The sequence below is a fragment of the Myxine glutinosa genome, chromosome 10, assembly GCF_964187855.1.
Source record: "Myxine glutinosa chromosome 10, kmMyxGlut1.1, whole genome shotgun sequence".
Taxonomy (NCBI): Eukaryota; Metazoa; Chordata; class Myxini; order Myxiniformes; family Myxinidae; genus Myxine; species Myxine glutinosa.
The window spans coordinates 3,295,908-3,315,664 of NC_136270.1; the positions used below are offsets into that span (position 1 = coordinate 3,295,908).

General features: G+C 53.1%; 2 protein-coding genes across 17 annotated transcripts in view; both read left to right on the forward strand.

Moving 5' to 3' along the window:
• LOC137434292 (trafficking kinesin-binding protein 1) overlaps positions 1-19,757 on the forward strand; it is a 1,208,017-nt gene that overhangs the window by 857,702 nt on the left and 330,558 nt on the right. The gene's annotated exons all lie outside the window — the stretch shown is intronic.
• Positions 1-19,757, forward strand: part of LOC137434291 (catenin beta-1) — a 193,715-nt gene that overhangs the window by 25,531 nt on the left and 148,427 nt on the right. The window lies entirely within an intron of this gene.

Consider the following 19,757-nt stretch of genomic DNA (forward strand, 5'->3'; position numbering starts at 1 on the left):
AGCATTGTAGAATTTCAAAATTTGAATGCCATGACTTGGTTGTAAGTGACTATTTTTGTTTTTTGCGGCCAAGGATTTCAATGCTGATCTCATTTTTAGCCCACACGATTAACAAAGAACGTCACATATTGCAATCGGCTCTGTTTGTCTGTCTGTCCGTCCGTCACTCTATCTCCTCTGAAACTGTTGTGCAGAAGTTCACCAAACCTGGTATTTATGATCACCACATGGAATGATGATGTAAGAGCTGTATCATTTTGGCCCTGCATCCTGGTGCCATAGGGTGGGGTCAAGAGGTCAAAATACCAAAAAATGCAATTACGGGCACATTTTCACTTTTTAAATGAAACTCTTTTTTATGCAATCAACATTGCTTTGTTGGTATTTGGATGGACAGACTGGCGGAGAATATTATCGTGAATCCCCCCGTTTTTATTTTTTAAAGTATGGGGATAAAAATATGGTATTGTAGCGGCTACCGCTGGGTATACACAATCGCCTTGCACCTACCGAGGACGCGGAGCGATCACCATGCCGGGCTCGTCCGGGACGCCCGGGCATGCCCGCTCTCGACTTGCCAGGCCTCGTCCGGGACGCCCGGGCATGCCCGGGCATGCCCGCTCTCGACTTGCCAGGCCTCGTCCAGGACGCCCGGGCACGCCCCCTCTCGCCTTTCCCGGGCAAACGCTCCGGGATAATGTGTATATATATTGCTGCCCGATAAACGGGCTTTTCAGAGTACCCGAGTTGATTTGACACAAAAAAGAAACTCGGACGAATTCCAGCTTTTTGTCGCGTCCATTCTTCTGATTTACGTTGGAGCATAGCTCCTACATTGGTGACCCGACATGGACACGGCAGTTACCCTCAAACTGCCTACCTTCTGGGAGGCTCACGCGGCGGTTTGGTTCGCCAAGGCGGACTCCCTGTTCGCCCTGCGAGGCATCACGGCCGACGACACCCGCTTCCACCATGTGGTAGCAGCGCTCGGCTCCACCACCGCGGCCCGCGCCCTGAGCCTCCTTGAGAGCCCACCAGCCGCTGACAAATACGACGCGATTAAAAAGCTCCTCCTCGACGCTTTCGCCCTCTCATCGGCGGAACGCGCACGGCGCCTGCTCGACCTGCCCGAGCTCGGCGACACGCGCCCATCCGAGCGAATGGACTACATGCTTTCGCTGCTTGGCGAGCACTCTCTGGCATTCCTGTTCCGGGAGCTTTTCCTCCGTCAGTTGCCCAGCCAGGTACGCCTCGCCCTGGCAAGCACGACGATCACGGATCCCCGCGCCCTCGCCAGGGAAGCCGACAAGATCTCCGCGGCAGGCCAACGCATTGGAGCAGCGACCTGGAGCCCACCGCCGTCCGAAGCAACACCCATGGCGCCCGAGCACCCGGCACGGTCGACGACCGAACTGCCGACGCAATTGGCGGCCGCTACACCGCGCCGACCACCTCCAGCACGACGACCGGGGCCTCCACCTGACCAGGCATGGTGTTATTATCATGCCAGGTTCGGACAGAAGGCCCGGACATGTCAACCCCCGTGCACCTTCGGCAAGCCGGGAAACGGCCGGGCCGGCGTTCATTACCAGCCATGAGCGCCGGCCACACGGGCAACTTACTTTTCATCAGGGACAAAGTGTCCGGACAGCGCTTCCTGTGTGACACCGGCGCCCAACTGAGCGTCATACCCGCCTCCGATCAGGACAGGCAGTCCGCGGTTTGCCTCCCCTCCTGGTTGCGGCCAACGGATCGGCCATCCGCACCTTCGGCCCGCGCAACGTCACCCTCTGCTTCGGCGGCCAACGCTTTAATTGGACTTTTGTAACCGCAAGCGTGCCCATGGCTCTGCTAGGCGCCGACTTCCTCTGCGCACACGGACTGCTGGTGGACGTCCAACGGCGTCGCCTCATCAACGCCGAGACCTTCAGCTCCCTGGTATGCACATTGAGCAGCTCCGCTCCGACCGAGCTGGCATGCGCCCTCCCGGCGGCGAACGAGTTTGCTCGCCTGCTCACGGAGTTCCCGGCCCTCACGCGGCCGACGTTTTCGGCCGTCGCAGTACGACATGGGATCGAGCACCACATACCAACCACGGGCCCGCCGGTCTATGCCAGAGCCCGCCGCCTCGACCCAGCCAAGCTCGCCGTGGCCAGAGCCGAGTTCGACGCTTTGGAACACCTCGGCATCATGCAGCGCTCCGATAGCGCGTGGGCTTCGCCACTACACATCGTCCCAAAACCAGGGGGCGGCTGGCGCCCATGTGGCGACTACCGCCGCCTTAACGACGCTACCACCCCCGACAGGTATCCGATCCCGCACATCCAAGACTTCTCCACCCGTTTGGCAGGACGGGTCATTTTTTCAAAGATCGATTTAATACGGGGATACCACCAAATACCTATCAGGGCGGCCGACGTCCCAAAAACGGCCATCATCACGCCGTTCGGCTTATTCGAATTCCTGCGAATGCCGTTTGGCCTCAAGAACGCGGCTCAGGCGTTCCAGCGCTTGATGGACGGCGTGCTGCGCGACCTGCCGTTCCTCTTCGTTTACCTGGACGACATCCTCGTCGCCAGCACGTCCCGGGCCGAGTACCTCCTCCACCTCCGAACACTGTTCGGGCGCCTCAGCGAGCACGGCCTCATCGTCAACCCAGCCAAATGCCACTTCGGCACGACGGCCGTTGATTTTTTGGGCCACCACATCACCAAGAACGGGGCCGTGCCGCTGCCAACCAAGGTCGAGGCCATCACCACGTTTCCGCGTCCCCGCTCCATAAAGGCCCTGCAGGAATTCCTGGGAATGGTGAATTTCTATCACTGCTTCGTGCCCCGCACTGCTCAACTCATGCTGCCCCTCTACGAAGCCCTCCGGGGCAAGCCGGCCAAGCACGACGTCGTCTGGTCCGCAGCAATGGACGCGGCCTTTAAAAGCTCAAAGCGGGCCCTCGCCGAGGCAACACTGCTCGCTCACCCGGTGCTCAACGCTCCCATCGCCCTCACCACGGATGCCTCCGACTACGCGGTGGGCGCCGTACATGAGCAATGGGTGAACGGGGTTTGGCAGCCACTCGCTTTTTTCAGCCGGCAACTCCGGCCGAACGATCTCAAATATAGCACGTTTGACCGTGAGCTCCTCGGTCTACACCTGGCCGTTCGCCATTTCCGCCACCTCCTGGAGGGTCGACCCTTCATGGCGTTCGTCGACCACAAGCCGTTGGTTTACGCAATGGCCAAGGTCACCGAGCCGTGGTCGGCCCGCCAAGAGCGCCACCTCTCCGCCGTGTTGGAGTTTACCACGGACATCCGGCACGTCACCGGCAAAGACAACGCCGTGGCCGACTGTCTTTCTCGGGCCAGCGCGAACGCGGTCCACCTCGGCGTGGACTTCGCGCTTATGGCGGCGGACCAAACCACCGACACCACGGTGCAAGCCCTCCGGGCGGCGGACACGGGCCTCCGCCTGGCCGACATCCCCTTCGCGGACACTGTCCTGCTCTGCGACGTCTCCCAAGGCCAGCCTCGCCCCATCGTGCCCGTTACCTGGCAACGCCGCATCTTCGCCTCCCTCCACGGCCTTTCCCACCCTGGCCGGAAAGCTTCCCAGAAGCTGGTGTCGGCGCGATTCGTCTGGCACGGCCTTTGACGGGACGTCCACGATTGGACCAGCACCTGCACAGCCTGCCAACAGGCCAAGGTCCACCGACACACCCAGGCCCCGCTGGCACCTTTCACCGTGCCCGAACGACGTTTCGACCACGTCAACGTGGACCTGGTGGGCCCCCTCCCCCCATCACGGGGTTTCACACACCTGCTCACCATGGTGGACAGGACCACCAGGTGGCCGGAGGCCGTTCCCCTCGTCTCCACCACCACCGCCGACGTGGCGCAGGCTTTCATCGCCACCTGGGTCGCCCGCTTCGGCGCACCGGCGGACATCTCGTCGGACCGCGGACCGCAGTTCACCTCCGAGCTGTGGGGCGCGGTCGCCCGCAACCTGGGGGTCAAGCTCCACCGTACTACGGCCGACCACCCCCAAGCCAACGGGTTGTGTGAACGATTCCACCGCTCCATGAAGGCCGCGCTCTTGGCCGGCCTTCAGGACGGCGGTTGGGCCGACCGGCTGCCGTGGGTCCTTTTGGGCCTCCGCACGGCCCCCAAGGAGGACCTCCGGGCATCCACCGCCGAGCTTGTCTACGGCCAGGCGCTATGCGTCCCGTGCGAATTCGTGCCCAACGCTACCAGTCCCTGGTCCGCAGCTCACCAGCGCTCGGACCTCCAGGAGACCACCCGACGGTTTGGCCCCGTGCCAACGTCGCACCACGGTGACCCCCAGTCCTACGTCCCCCCAGCGCTTCGCACAGCGGAGTACGTTTTTGTGCGTCATGACGCACATCGGGGGCCACTCCGGCCGCCGTACGACGGGCCCTTCCGGGTCCTGCGACGGGACGACAAGTCGTTCGTCATCGACATCGGCGGCAGGTCGGACCGGATTGGGGTGGACCACCTCAAGCCGGCGCACGTGGACATCGATCAACCGCCACGGTTGGCCCTTCCGCCGCGACGAGGCCGCCCCCCGTCCACGGTGCCCCCCACTCGACCGCCCACCACCACACCGGACCCCCCCCCCCACGACCCGCCAGGGGTCGCTTCAGCCGGGTCATCAGGACCCCCCTTAAATTGACCCTGCCGGTGCAAGTCGATTCTGGGGGGACGTTTTTAGCGGCTACCGCTGGGTATACACAATCGCCTTGCACCTACCGAGGACGCGGAGCGATCACCATGCCGGGCTCGTCCGGGACGCCCGGGCATGCCCGCTCTCGACTTGCCAGGCCTCGTCCGGGACGCCCGGGCATGCCCGCTCTCGACTTGCCAGGCCTCGTCCAGGACACCCGGGCACGCCCCCTCTCGCCTTTCCCAGGCAAACGCTCCGGGATAATGTGTATATATATTGCTGCCCGATAAACGGGCTTTTCAGAGTACCCGAGTTGATTTGACACAATAAAGAAACTCGGACGAATTCCAGCTTTTTGTCGCGTCCATTCTTCCGATTTACGTTGGAGCATAGCTCCTACAGTATATTGATTTCATGGTACATTATGATGTTATATTGTAACTCTCTAACTAGTGTGGTGCGTGTGGTCAATAAATAAAATGTTGCAACTTCATTGCAATTAATATTTAAGGTTTGATGATGTCATTATGATGTCATAATGTCTTCATTACCACAATGTCTATTTATGATATGCTCTCAAATGTCACAATTGATTCAAAATGGCCACAAGTTTTCTTAAAAATCCATAACTCTGATTCTACAATGCGTAACTAACTGATTGGTAATCATACGTTTTTGAGGCAAAGGAATTGAATGATCACATTGTTGTTGCACTCGCACATACACATTTTATCAGTTTACACATTTAAAACGTTACTAGGTAGTAAATAAAGTTAGTAACACATGGAAATTTACGACTGAAGACACAACAAATAATCAAATTGTGGTATTATTTGCTTCACTACAACTTACATTGTGGTCTAATGATGTCACAATGTCTACATAGCCACAAATATATATATATATATTTTATATATATATATATATATATATATATATTTTATATATATATATATATATATATATATATACCGAGGACGAGGATATATATATATATATACTGAGTCAATGTCTCTCACAATGTCTCTCGTCTCCGCACACGGGCGGTTGAACGAACCCCGGGCGGACGTGCTCCAAACGTGCCGTCTCGTACCGGGGACAGCTGCTGCAGCGCCCCTCCTTGCCAAGCAACGGGGCAAAATCCAGCGCGGCTTCCAACGCGCGCGAGGCCCCAAAGTGCGACTCGTACGCGTCCTTGTAGACGGGGCAAAACCAAGCGCGGGTTGCAACGCGTGCGAGGCTCGACGTGCGACCCGTACGCGTCCTTGTAGACGGGGCAAACCAAGCGCGGTTTGCAACGCGTGCGAGGCTCAACGTGCGACCCGTACGCGTCCTTGTAGACGGGGCAAAACCAAGCGCGGTTTGCAACGCGCGCGTGGCCCAACGTGCGACCGCTTGGTTCCGTGCACGAACTCACGGGGACTTGACGTGTCAAAAGGTAGTTACGCGTCCAGGTAACTCCTCTCGCCAAACGGGTTTCGGAACGCCTCTGTTTTCCACGCAGCGCGAGGTCGATTCCACCTTTTGTCGTCGCGGGGCGAGGAAGATCAAGAAGAATACTCGTCCTGTTCCCTCGTGTCTTTTCTTCTTCCCTTTTCGGTCACTTCCGTTTCCGGCCACTTCCGTTTCCGGCCACTCCCTCCGAAGGGCTCCTGACCCTCCAACCACAACAACTTAATATACTCCACACGGATAAGCAAAGACCTGAATGGTAATTCCCATACATTCACATAAATATGTAACACTCCCCCCCTTCAAGAAAGAAAGTTTGAACCCAGCGAAAACTTTCTTCGCCGGCTAATTTGGAGAAACAAACCAGATAACTCAACCCCTCCAGATTACTCCCTCTGGACTAAGTACCAACAACGACATTGTCCCTGCCAAATCAAACTCCATCTCATGACCCTCTGACTTTGACCGTGAGTTTCTTGGGAATGAAGGTTAAGGGGTTGATCAAAGATCCAAAGTTAAGCAACTCGATAACACTTTTTCCGGGAGGCCAAGCCGAGTATTCACTACATGGATGCCTTTAGGAACGCGGAGTTCACGGTTAGTCCGTGCAGGAAAGTTCTCTACAGGGGCGCCTTGAGGAACGTGGAGTTCACGGTTAGTCCGTGCATGAAAGTTCACTACATGGACGCCTTTAGGAACGGCGTTCACGGTTAATTCGTGTAGGAATCTTGGCTCGGCGGCTCCGCCGCCTTCAGTGCTTCAACTTCTCAGAACTTCCCTAATAATTAGGGTGGGACCACTGGTCCCTGTAGTCCCATGAATAGCGGTCTCCTTCTCGGCCCCTACTTTGCCAATCCTTCCTTCGGGAGCGGCCGTAACTCAGGGAGCCTCCATAATAATTTTGATTGCGGCCCCCCACCAAAACTACCGCCCAGTTGTCCTCTCCTGTAGACCTCTCGACGCCTACGAAATGCCTTCCCTACTGTTATGGTCCGACCCTCCAAATCCTTGCCATTCCAATTCTTCTCTGCCTCTCTGGCGTCTTTTGTGCTGGCAAACGTGACAAAGCCGAACCCTCTTGACTGTTGCGTTTCCCAGTCTCTTACCACCCGCACTTCCACCAGCGGCCCATATCTGTTGAAGACAGAGGTCAGAATTTCTTCCTCTGTTTTGAAGTTCAGTCCCCCTACAAACAACTTGGCACTTTTGTCGCCATCCCGAGCTGGTGTGGTGTTATTCTCCCTGCTGGGCTCTTTACCAACCCTCAGGTTACCATAAACTTGACCCCCGGCCAAATCATTCCCGATAACCACAGATACACCCTCTACAGGAAGCGTGGCTTGTAAACCGACGGTGACCGGTCCTGACACCAAATCGGACTCCAACTGGATGACCTGAAGGGGAGCACTAACACCACCCCCGATCCCCTGTAAACGAACACTATCCCCCGTTGCCGTCTCCTCGGACCATGGCAAAATGCCTTCAAGCATTAAAGATTGATGGGCCCCTGTGTCCCTCAATATCCTAACCGGTCTCCGGTTAGTCGAGGCTCCATCCAGTGACACAAACCCCTCTGAAATAAATGGTTGGTAACCCTTTTGATGGCGATTTCTTACGCTAGCCATCGCATTCGGAGTTGTAATAGTCGGACTCCGCTCTGGGTTGTCCCTTTTCATGAGGTAACAACTGGACATCAAGTGTCCAGGTTTCTTGCAAAACGCGCAAGTAGGTCCGGAGGAAAAACTCGGGGTCTGCCTCGGGCCCCCCGAACTATAAGTTTGTCTTGGGCCCGCATCCCTCTGATTTCGAACCGGTGGGGTATCATAGTTGTCCCCATAATCATCTCGAGGCCGCCGCCATGTATGGTCGTTCTCCGCACCTGCTGTTCCCCACCTCCCCTGCGGAGATCTAGGCGAGGAGTTAGGTTCGTGGACCCCTATTCGGTGGGTTAAGGCATAATCATCTGCCATGGTGGCTGCGTCCCACAACTTTGGTACCTTCTTTTCCTGCAGGTACACTTTGATGTCCTCGTGGACACACTGCTGGAATTCCTCCACCAGGATCAAGTCCCGCAATGCCTCGAAGTCTTTCCCGACTCCTTTTGACTCACACCACCGATCAAACATGTTTTCTTTCACTCTGGCAAACTCCACATGGGTCTCACTCTCCCTCTTCCTGGCATTCCTGAATTTTTGCCTGTAAGCTTCCAGAACCAACTCATAGGCCTTGAGGATGTGCTTCTTCAGTACCTCATAATCTGCACATTGGTCCATTGGTAGCGCCGAATAAATTTCCTGAGCTTTCCCCACCAGCACACTTTGCACGAGTATGGTCCATGCCTCCTCCGGCCAGTTTAATTGTCGAGCCACTTTCTCAAAGTGTGGAAAAAATTTCGCGACTTCTTTTTCACTGAACGGTGGAACCAGCCTCACATGTCTGCCCACATCCCAGGTTTTCTGGTTAGGTGTCGACCCCGTCAGCAAGGGTGGTGCCTCTCCCCGTTCTCTCATTAACTCCAGCTCCTTGAATTTGATTTCTTGCTGAAGCTCCATGTCACGTTCCTTTAATTCCCTTTCCGCTTTTCTCTCCTCTGCTTCGAGGTCCCTTGCAGCTCTCCTCTCCTCTGCTTTTCTCCCTTCTAACCTTTCCTGGAGTTCTCGTTCCACTCTCCTTTCCTCTGCTTCTGCTTTCCTTTCTTCTTCTTTTAACCTTTCCTGGAGTTCTCGTTCCACTCTCCTTTCCTCCGCTTGTTTCTCTTCCCTCCTCTCTTCTGCTTTCCTTTCTTCTTCTGCTCTTTCCTTTTCTGCTTTCCTTTCTTCTTCTGCTCTTTCCTTTTCTGCTTTCCTTTCTTCTTCTGCTCTTTCCTTTTCTGCTTTCCTTTCTTCTTCTTTAATCCGTTCCTGGCTCCGTAACTGCAACTCCAGTTTCCGGAGCTCAACGTCTTCTGGTTCTTCGGGTAGCCACTCCCAGGCTAACTCGTCCCATGTTCCTAATCCCACCATAGATTGTATCACCGTGGCCTGCAACTCTGCCTTCCTCAAATTAGTTCGGACCTCCAAGTTAAAATGTTTGGCCAATTTCAAGAGGTCCGACTTTAGCAACGCTCGGAACTGTGCCTCACTCGGTGTTACCCCAAAGTTCTGTGCCACAAACGCCATGGTGCCTATCGTTAACACCTGTTAACCTTCACCCAAGATTTTACCGCAATTTCTCAAAACAAAAAAATTTACCAATTAATAATTAATTAATAAATTTTAATTACTAAAAATTATTATTTTATTATTTTATACAATTTTAAATCCCGGACGTAGACCCAATTGCGAAACCGCAAATCGTAATTTGGACGAGCCCCCAATTCTGTTACGTGGTCCCCTCGGTGACTACCTGGTCTCGGTGACCCCCGGACCGTGAGAGGACCTTCGCCAGCAAGTAGGATGATATATATGAGCTTTCGTAACGCAACCCATATGAATTCCGGTCAAGAAGAAACCCCACACCAAGGATCCGGAATAATCAATAATATATTCCCTGAGTAATCAACAACCATCAACAATGCACAATCAATATTACAAAGATGCAAACTCATCTACACTAACTCTAAGATGGCCATCTTATATATTCCTCACGTGAGCCCCACTCCTGACTCCCTCCGTGGTCAATGTCTCTCACAATGTCTCTCGTCTCCGCACACGGGCGGTTGAACGAACCCCGGGCGGACGTGCTCCAAACGTGCCGTCTCGTACCGGGGACAGCTGCTGCAGCGCCCCTCCTTGCCAAGCAACGGGGCAAAATCCAGCGCGGCTTCCAACGCGCGCGAGGCCCCAAAGTGCGACTCGTACGCGTCCTTGTAGACGGGGCAAAACCAAGCGCGGGTTGCAACGCGTGCGAGGCTCGACGTGCGACCCGTACGCGTCCTTGTAGACGGGGCAAACCAAGCGCGGTTTGCAACGCGTGCGAGGCTCAACGTGCGACCCGTACGCGTCCTTGTAGACGGGGCAAAACCAAGCGCGGTTTGCAACGCGCGCGTGGCCCAACGTGCGACCGCTTGGTTCCGTGCACGAACTCACGGGGACTTGACGTGTCAAAAGGTAGTTACGCGTCCAGGTAACTCCTCTCGCCAAACGGGTTTCGGAACGCCTCTGTTTTCCACGCAGCGCGAGGTCGATTCCACCTTTTGTCGTCGCGGGGCGAGGAAGATCAAGAAGAATACTCGTCCTGTTCCCTCGTGTCTTTTCTTCTTCCCTTTTCGGTCACTTCCGTTTCCGGCCACTTCCGTTTCCGGCCACTCCCTCCGAAGGGCTCCTGACCCTCCAACCACAACAACTTAATATACTCCACACGGATAAGCAAAGACCTGAATGGTAATTCCCATACATTCACATAAATATGTAACACTCCCCCCCTTCAAGAAAGAAAGTTTGAACCCAGCGAAAACTTTCTTCGCCGGCTAATTTGGAGAAACAAACCAGATAACTCAACCCCTCCAGATTACTCCCTCTGGACTAAGTACCAACAACGACATTGTCCCTGCCAAATCAAACTCCATCTCATGACCCTCTGACTTTGACCGTGAGTTTCTTGGGAATGAAGGTTAAGGGGTTGATCAAAGATCCAAAGTTAAGCAACTCGATAACACTTTTTCCGGGAGGCCAAGCCGAGTATTCACTACATGGATGCCTTTAGGAACGCGGAGTTCACGGTTAGTCCGTGCAGGAAAGTTCTCTACAGGGGCGCCTTGAGGAACGTGGAGTTCACGGTTAGTCCGTGCATCAAAGTTCACTACATGGACGCCTTTAGGAACGGCGTTCACGGTTAATTCGTGTAGGAATCTTGGCTCGGCGGCTCCGCCGCCTTCAGTGCTTCAACTTCTCAGAACTTCCCTAATAATTAGGGTGGGACCACTGGTCCCTGTAGTCCCATGAATAGCGGTCTCCTTCTCGGCCCCTACTTTGCCAATCCTTCCTTCGGGAGCGGCCGTAACTCAGGGAGCCTCCATAATAATTTTGATTGCGGCCCCCCACCAAAACTACCGCCCAGTTGTCCTCTCCTGTAGACCTCTCGACGCCTACGAAATGCCTTCCCTACTGTTATGGTCCGACCCTCCAAATCCTTGCCATTCCAATTCTTCTCTGCCTCTCTGGCGTCTTTTGTGCTGGCAAACGTGACAAAGCCGAACCCTCTTGACTGTTGCGTTTCCCAGTCTCTTACCACCCGCACTTCCACCAGCGGCCCATATCTGTTGAAGACAGAGGTCAGAATTTCTTCCTCTGTTTTGAAGTTCAGTCCCCCTACAAACAACTTGGCACTTTTGTCGCCATCCCGAGCTGGTGTGGTGTTATTCTCCCTGCTGGGCTCTTTACCAACCCTCAGGTTACCATAAACTTGACCCCCGGCCAAATCATTCCCGATAACCACAGATACACCCTCTACAGGAAGCGTGGCTTGTAAACCGACGGTGACCGGTCCTGACACCAAATCGGACTCCAACTGGATGACCTGAAGGGGAGCACTAACACCACCCCCGATCCCCTGTAAACGAACACTATCCCCCGTTGCCGTCTCCTCGGACCATGGCAAAATGCCTTCAAGCATTAAAGATTGATGGGCCCCTGTGTCCCTCAATATCCTAACCGGTCTCCGGTTAGTCGAGGCTCCATCCAGTGACACAAACCCCTCTGAAATAAATGGTTGGTAACCCTTTTGATGGCGATTTCTTACGCTAGCCATCGCATTCGGAGTTGTAATAGTCGGACTCCGCTCTGGGTTGTCCCTTTTCATGAGGTAACAACTGGACATCAAGTGTCCAGGTTTCTTGCAAAACGCGCAAGTAGGTCCGGAGGAAAAACTCGGGGTCTGCCTCGGGCCCCCCGAACTATAAGTTTGTCTTGGGCCCGCATCCCTCTGATTTCGAACCGGTGGGGTATCATAGTTGTCCCCATAATCATCTCGAGGCCGCCGCCATGTATGGTCGTTCTCCGCACCTGCTGTTCCCCACCTCCCCTGCGGAGATCTAGGCGAGGAGTTAGGTTCGTGGACCCCTATTCGGTGGGTTAAGGCATAATCATCTGCCATGGTGGCTGCGTCCCACAACTTTGGTACCTTCTTTTCCTGCAGGTACACTTTGATGTCCTCGTGGACACACTGCTGGAATTCCTCCACCAGGATCAAGTCCCGCAATGCCTCGAAGTCTTTCCCGACTCCTTTTGACTCACACCACCGATCAAACATGTTTTCTTTCACTCTGGCAAACTCCACATGGGTCTCACTCTCCCTCTTCCTGGCATTCCTGAATTTTTGCCTGTAAGCTTCCAGAACCAACTCATAGGCCTTGAGGATGTGCTTCTTCAGTACCTCATAATCTGCACATTGGTCCATTGGTAGCGCCGAATAAATTTCCTGAGCTTTCCCCACCAGCACACTTTGCACGAGTATGGTCCATGCCTCCTCCGGCCAGTTTAATTGTCGAGCCACTTTCTCAAAGTGTGGAAAAAATTTCGCGACTTCTTTTTCACTGAACGGTGGAACCAGCCTCACATGTCTGCCCACATCCCAGGTTTTCTGGTTAGGTGTCGACCCCGTCAGCAAGGGTGGTGCCTCTCCCCGTTCTCTCATTAACTCCAGCTCCTTGAATTTGATTTCTTGCTGAAGCTCCATGTCACGTTCCTTTAATTCCCTTTCCGCTTTTCTCTCCTCTGCTTCGAGGTCCCTTGCAGCTCTCCTCTCCTCTGCTTTTCTCCCTTCTAACCTTTCCTGGAGTTCTCGTTCCACTCTCCTTTCCTCTGCTTCTGCTTTCCTTTCTTCTTCTTTTAACCTTTCCTGGAGTTCTCGTTCCACTCTCCTTTCCTCCGCTTGTTTCTCTTCCCTCCTCTCTTCTGCTTTCCTTTCTTCTTCTGCTCTTTCCTTTTCTGCTTTCCTTTCTTCTTCTGCTCTTTCCTTTTCTGCTTTCCTTTCTTCTTCTGCTCTTTCCTTTTCTGCTTTCCTTTCTTCTTCTTTAATCCGTTCCTGGCTCCGTAACTGCAACTCCAGTTTCCGGAGCTCAACGTCTTCTGGTTCTTCGGGTAGCCACTCCCAGGCTAACTCGTCCCATGTTCCTAATCCCACCATAGATTGTATCACCGTGGCCTGCAACTCTGCCTTCCTCAAATTAGTTCGGACCTCCAAGTTAAAATGTTTGGCCAATTTCAAGAGGTCCGACTTTAGCAACGCTCGGAACTGTGCCTCACTCGGTGTTACCCCAAAGTTCTGTGCCACAAACGCCATGGTGCCTATCGTTAACACCTGTTAACCTTCACCCAAGATTTTACCGCAATTTCTCAAAACAAAAAAATTTACCAATTAATAATTAATTAATAAATTTTAATTACTAAAAATTATTATTTTATTATTTTATACAATTTTAAATCCCGGACGTAGACCCAATTGCGAAACCGCAAATCGTAATTTGGACGAGCCCCCAATTCTGTTACGTGGTCCCCTCGGTGACTACCTGGTCTCGGTGACCCCCGGACCGTGAGAGGACCTTCGCCAGCAAGTAGGATGATATATATGAGCTTTCGTAACGCAACCCATATGAATTCCGGTCAAGAAGAAACCCCACACCAAGGATCCGGAATAATCAATAATATATTCCCTGAGTAATCAACAACCATCAACAATGCACAATCAATATTACAAAGATGCAAACTCATCTACACTAACTCTAAGATGGCCATCTTATATATTCCTCACGTGAGCCCCACTCCTGACTCCCTCCGTGGTCAATGTCTCTCACAATGTCTCTCGTCTCCGCACACGGGCGGTTGAACGAACCCCGGGCGGACGTGCTCCAAACGTGCCGTCTCGTACCGGGGACAGCTGCTGCAGCGCCCCTCCTTGCCAAGCAACGGGGCAAAATCCAGCGCGGCTTCCAACGCGCGCGAGGCCCCAAAGTGCGACTCGTACGCGTCCTTGTAGACGGGGCAAAACCAAGCGCGGGTTGCAACGCGTGCGAGGCTCGACGTGCGACCCGTACGCGTCCTTGTAGACGGGGCAAACCAAGCGCGGTTTGCAACGCGTGCGAGGCTCAACGTGCGACCCGTACGCGTCCTTGTAGACGGGGCAAAACCAAGCGCGGTTTGCAACGCGCGCGTGGCCCAACGTGCGACCGCTTGGTTCCGTGCACGAACTCACGGGGACTTGACGTGTCAAAAGGTAGTTACGCGTCCAGGTAACTCCTCTCGCCAAACGGGTTTCGGAACGCCTCTGTTTTCCACGCAGCGCGAGGTCGATTCCACCTTTTGTCGTCGCGGGGCGAGGAAGATCAAGAAGAATACTCGTCCTGTTCCCTCGTGTCTTTTCTTCTTCCCTTTTCGGTCACTTCCGTTTCCGGCCACTTCCGTTTCCGGCCACTCCCTCCGAAGGGCTCCTGACCCTCCAACCACAACAACTTAATATACTCCACACGGATAAGCAAAGACCTGAATGGTAATTCCCATACATTCACATAAATATGTAACACTCCCCCCCTTCAAGAAAGAAAGTTTGAACCCAGCGAAAACTTTCTTCGCCGGCTAATTTGGAGAAACAAACCAGATAACTCAACCCCTCCAGATTACTCCCTCTGGACTAAGTACCAACAACGACATTGTCCCTGCCAAATCAAACTCCATCTCATGACCCTCTGACTTTGACCGTGAGTTTCTTGGGAATGAAGGTTAAGGGGTTGATCAAAGATCCAAAGTTAAGCAACTCGATAACACTTTTTCCGGGAGGCCAAGCCGAGTATTCACTACATGGATGCCTTTAGGAACGCGGAGTTCACGGTTAGTCCGTGCAGGAAAGTTCTCTACAGGGGCGCCTTGAGGAACGTGGAGTTCACGGTTAGTCCGTGCATGAAAGTTCACTACATGGACGCCTTTAGGAACGGCGTTCACGGTTAATTCGTGTAGGAATCTTGGCTCGGCGGCTCCGCCGCCTTCAGTGCTTCAACTTCTCAGAACTTCCCTAATAATTAGGGTGGGACCACTGGTCCCTGTAGTCCCATGAATAGCGGTCTCCTTCTCGGCCCCTACTTTGCCAATCCTTCCTTCGGGAGCGGCCGTAACTCAGGGAGCCTCCATAATAATTTTGATTGCGGCCCCCCACCAAAACTACCGCCCAGTTGTCCTCTCCTGTAGACCTCTCGACGCCTACGAAATGCCTTCCCTACTGTTATGGTCCGACCCTCCAAATCCTTGCCATTCCAATTCTTCTCTGCCTCTCTGGCGTCTTTTGTGCTGGCAAACGTGACAAAGCCGAACCCTCTTGACTGTTGCGTTTCCCAGTCTCTTACCACCCGCACTTCCACCAGCGGCCCATATCTGTTGAAGACAGAGGTCAGAATTTCTTCCTCTGTTTTGAAGTTCAGTCCCCCTACAAACAACTTGGCACTTTTGTCGCCATCCCGAGCTGGTGTGGTGTTATTCTCCCTGCTGGGCTCTTTACCAACCCTCAGGTTACCATAAACTTGACCCCCGGCCAAATCATTCTCGATAACCACAGATACACCCTCTACAGGAAGCGTGGCTTGTAAACCGACGGTGACCGGTCCTGACACCAAATCGGACTCCAACTGGATGACCTGAAGGGGAGCACTAACACCACCCCCGATCCCCTGTAAACGAACACTATCCCCCGTTGCCGTCTCCTCGGACCATGGCAAAATGCCTTCAAGCATTAAAGATTGATGGGCCCCTGTGTCCCTCAATATCCTAACCGGTCTCCGGTTAGTCGAGGCTCCATCCAGTGACACAAACCCCTCTGAAATAAATGGTTGGTAACCCTTTTGATGGCGATTTCTTACGCTAGCCATCGCATTCGGAGTTGTAATAGTCGGACTCCGCTCTGGGTTGTCCCTTTTCATGAGGTAACAACTGGACATCAAGTGTCCAGGTTTCTTGCAAAACGCGCAAGTAGGTCCGGAGGAAAAACTCGGGGTCTGCCTCGGGCCCCCCGAACTATAAGTTTGTCTTGGGCCCGCATCCCTCTGATTTCGAACCGGTGGGGTATCATAGTTGTCCCCATAATCATCTCGAGGCCGCCGCCATGTATGGTCGTTCTCCGCACCTGCTGTTCCCCACCTCCCCTGCGGAGATCTAGGCGAGGAGTTAGGTTCGTGGACCCCTATTCGGTGGGTTAAGGCATAATCATCTGCCATGGTGGCTGCGTCCCACAACTTTGGTACCTTCTTTTCCTGCAGGTACACTTTGATGTCCTCGTGGACACACTGCTGGAATTCCTCCACCAGGATCAAGTCCCGCAATGCCTCGAAGTCTTTCCCGACTCCTTTTGACTCACACCACCGATCAAACATGTTTTCTTTCACTCTGGCAAACTCCACATGGGTCTCACTCTCCCTCTTCCTGGCATTCCTGAATTTTTGCCTGTAAGCTTCCAGAACCAACTCATAGGCCTTGAGGATGTGCTTCTTCAGTACCTCATAATCTGCACATTGGTCCATTGGTAGCGCCGAATAAATTTCCTGAGCTTTCCCCACCAGCACACTTTGCACGAGTATGGTCCATGCCTCCTCCGGCCAGTTTAATTGTCGAGCCACTTTCTCAAAGTGTGGAAAAAATTTCGCGACTTCTTTTTCACTGAACGGTGGAACCAGCCTCACATGTCTGCCCACATCCCAGGTTTTCTGGTTAGGTGTCGACCCCGTCAGCAAGGGTGGTGCCTCTCCCCGTTCTCTCATTAACTCCAGCTCCTTGAATTTGATTTCTTGCTGAAGCTCCATGTCACGTTCCTTTAATTCCCTTTCCGCTTTTCTCTCCTCTGCTTCGAGGTCCCTTGCAGCTCTCCTCTCCTCTGCTTTTCTCCCTTCTAACCTTTCCTGGAGTTCTCGTTCCACTCTCCTTTCCTCTGCTTCTGCTTTCCTTTCTTCTTCTTTTAACCTTTCCTGGAGTTCTCGTTCCACTCTCCTTTCCTCCGCTTGTTTCTCTTCCCTCCTCTCTTCTGCTTTCCTTTCTTCTTCTGCTCTTTCCTTTTCTGCTTTCCTTTCTTCTTCTGCTCTTTCCTTTTCTGCTTTCCTTTCTTCTTCTGCTCTTTCCTTTTCTGCTTTCCTTTCTTCTTCTTTAATCCGTTCCTGGCTCCGTAACTGCAACTCCAGTTTCCGGAGCTCAACGTCTTCTGGTTCTTCGGGTAGCCACTCCCAGGCTAACTCGTCCCATGTTCCTAATCCCACCATAGATTGTATCACCGTGGCCTGCAACTCTGCCTTCCTCAAATTAGTTCGGACCTCCAAGTTAAAATGTTTGGCCAATTTCAAGAGGTCCGACTTTAGCAACGCTCGGAACTGTGCCTCACTCGGTGTTACCCCAAAGTTCTGTGCCACAAACGCCATGGTGCCTATCGTTAACACCTGTTAACCTTCACCCAAGATTTTACCGCAATTTCTCAAAACAAAAAAATTTACCAATTAATAATTAATTAATAAATTTTAATTACTAAAAATTATTATTTTATTATTTTATACAATTTTAAATCCCGGACGTAGACCCAATTGCGAAACCGCAAATCGTAATTTGGACGAGCCCCCAATTCTGTTACGTGGTCCCCTCGGTGACTACCTGGTCTCGGTGACCCCCGGACCGTGAGAGGACCTTCGCCAGCAAGTAGGATGATATATATGAGCTTTCGTAACGCAACCCATATGAATTCCGGTCAAGAAGAAACCCCACACCAAGGATCCGGAATAATCAATAATATATTCCCTGAGTAATCAACAACCATCAACAATGCACAATCAATATTACAAAGATGCAAACTCATCTACACTAACTCTAAGATGGCCATCTTATATATTCCTCACGTGAGCCCCACTCCTGACTCCCTCCGTGGTCAATGTCTCTCACAATGTCTCTCGTCTCCGCACACGGGCGGTTGAACGAACCCCGGGCGGACGTGCTCCAAACGTGCCGTCTCGTACCGGGGACAGCTGCTGCAGCGCCCCTCCTTGCCAAGCAACGGGGCAAAATCCAGCGCGGCTTCCAACGCGCGCGAGGCCCCAAAGTGCGACTCGTACGCGTCCTTGTAGACGGGGCAAAACCAAGCGCGGGTTGCAACGCGTGCGAGGCTCGACGTGCGACCCGTACGCGTCCTTGTAGACGGGGCAAACCAAGCGCGGTTTGCAACGCGTGCGAGGCTCAACGTGCGACCCGTACGCGTCCTTGTAGACGGGGCAAAACCAAGCGCGGTTTGCAACGCGCGCGTGGCCCAACGTGCGACCGCTTGGTTCCGTGCACGAACTCACGGGGACTTGACGTGTCAAAAGGTAGTTACGCGTCCAGGTAACTCCTCTCGCCAAACGGGTTTCGGAACGCCTCTGTTTTCCACGCAGCGCGAGGTCGATTCCACCTTTTGTCGTCGCGGGGCGAGGAAGATCAAGAAGAATACTCGTCCTGTTCCCTCGTGTCTTTTCTTCTTCCCTTTTCGGTCACTTCCGTTTCCGGCCACTTCCGTTTCCGGCCACTCCCTCCGAAGGGCTCCTGACCCTCCAACCACAACAACTTAATATACTCCACACGGATAAGCAAAGACCTGAATGGTAATTCCCATACATTCACATAAATATGTAACAGTAGGAAAGAACAGATATTTATTAACTACTATACAAAAACCAATCAACGAAGAAGAAAACGAAAGTAATGTACAGTGTAGGTAGAAGACACAGTGCAACTCTTAAAACAAGCTTACTTAAACCCCAGGGACAAGACAAACAAGGCAAACTCACATACACGAATGGGGAATTGAAGGTAGGATTGGCTGGAGGGAGAAGAAGGGTCCGTGCAGGGCGGCAGGCAGGAGGTGAGCGGCCGCCGACTCCTCCGCACTCTAGTCCACGGACAGGTTTGCTCGCAGCAGCGCGTCAGGGCTTCTCGCGGCTGGTTGAAGCGGGGCTGGTTGAAGCAGCGCCTCTCTCAGGCCTCGTACGTCCTCCGAAGCTCTCGTGACTTGCGCAACACTCACAGCACTCGCAGAACTTGTTCACGCGCCTCCCGCCACAGAACTCTCTTTGGTCCAGCGCACCTCCCTCAAAAACTCTCTGTGGGGGCTTCTTGCAACGGGTTATATATGGCCACACCTTGGAACCTTTGCGAACCTACTCGATGTTTCTCAACACGCCCTCTCAAGCCACACCCACTGAGCCTTGGTTGGTCGGCAAGGGCTGGCTGATTCCATCTTTGATGACGAGGTGCGGGCCATGCCCGTAATGTAGCTCCTCCCCCCTTCTTCTCCGAGATGACCTCGTGTTCAATGGAGGCGAATGCTGCTGGCAATGTAGGCGAACGCTGCTGGCAATAAAGTTTTGGGGCAATTGAAAAGGGGATCTATCTTATTTGATTTGGTGCAACGTAAGATCGACTAGTGGGAACATGGCCTTATACTGAAACACATAATAATGAAATAACTATTGAGGGATCCTATGGTGCCCTACGTGGTGCGGTGGACTAACTAGGGGACGACCCTTGACCTTTACACAAATGGAGGTATTTACCAAGAATTATTACATTATTTACAGAGGGTGATATTTACAACCAATTACCAAAGTGCAGGATTTCCAAAATCCACAACAATATCATATCACCAAATGTATCGGTTTAATAATT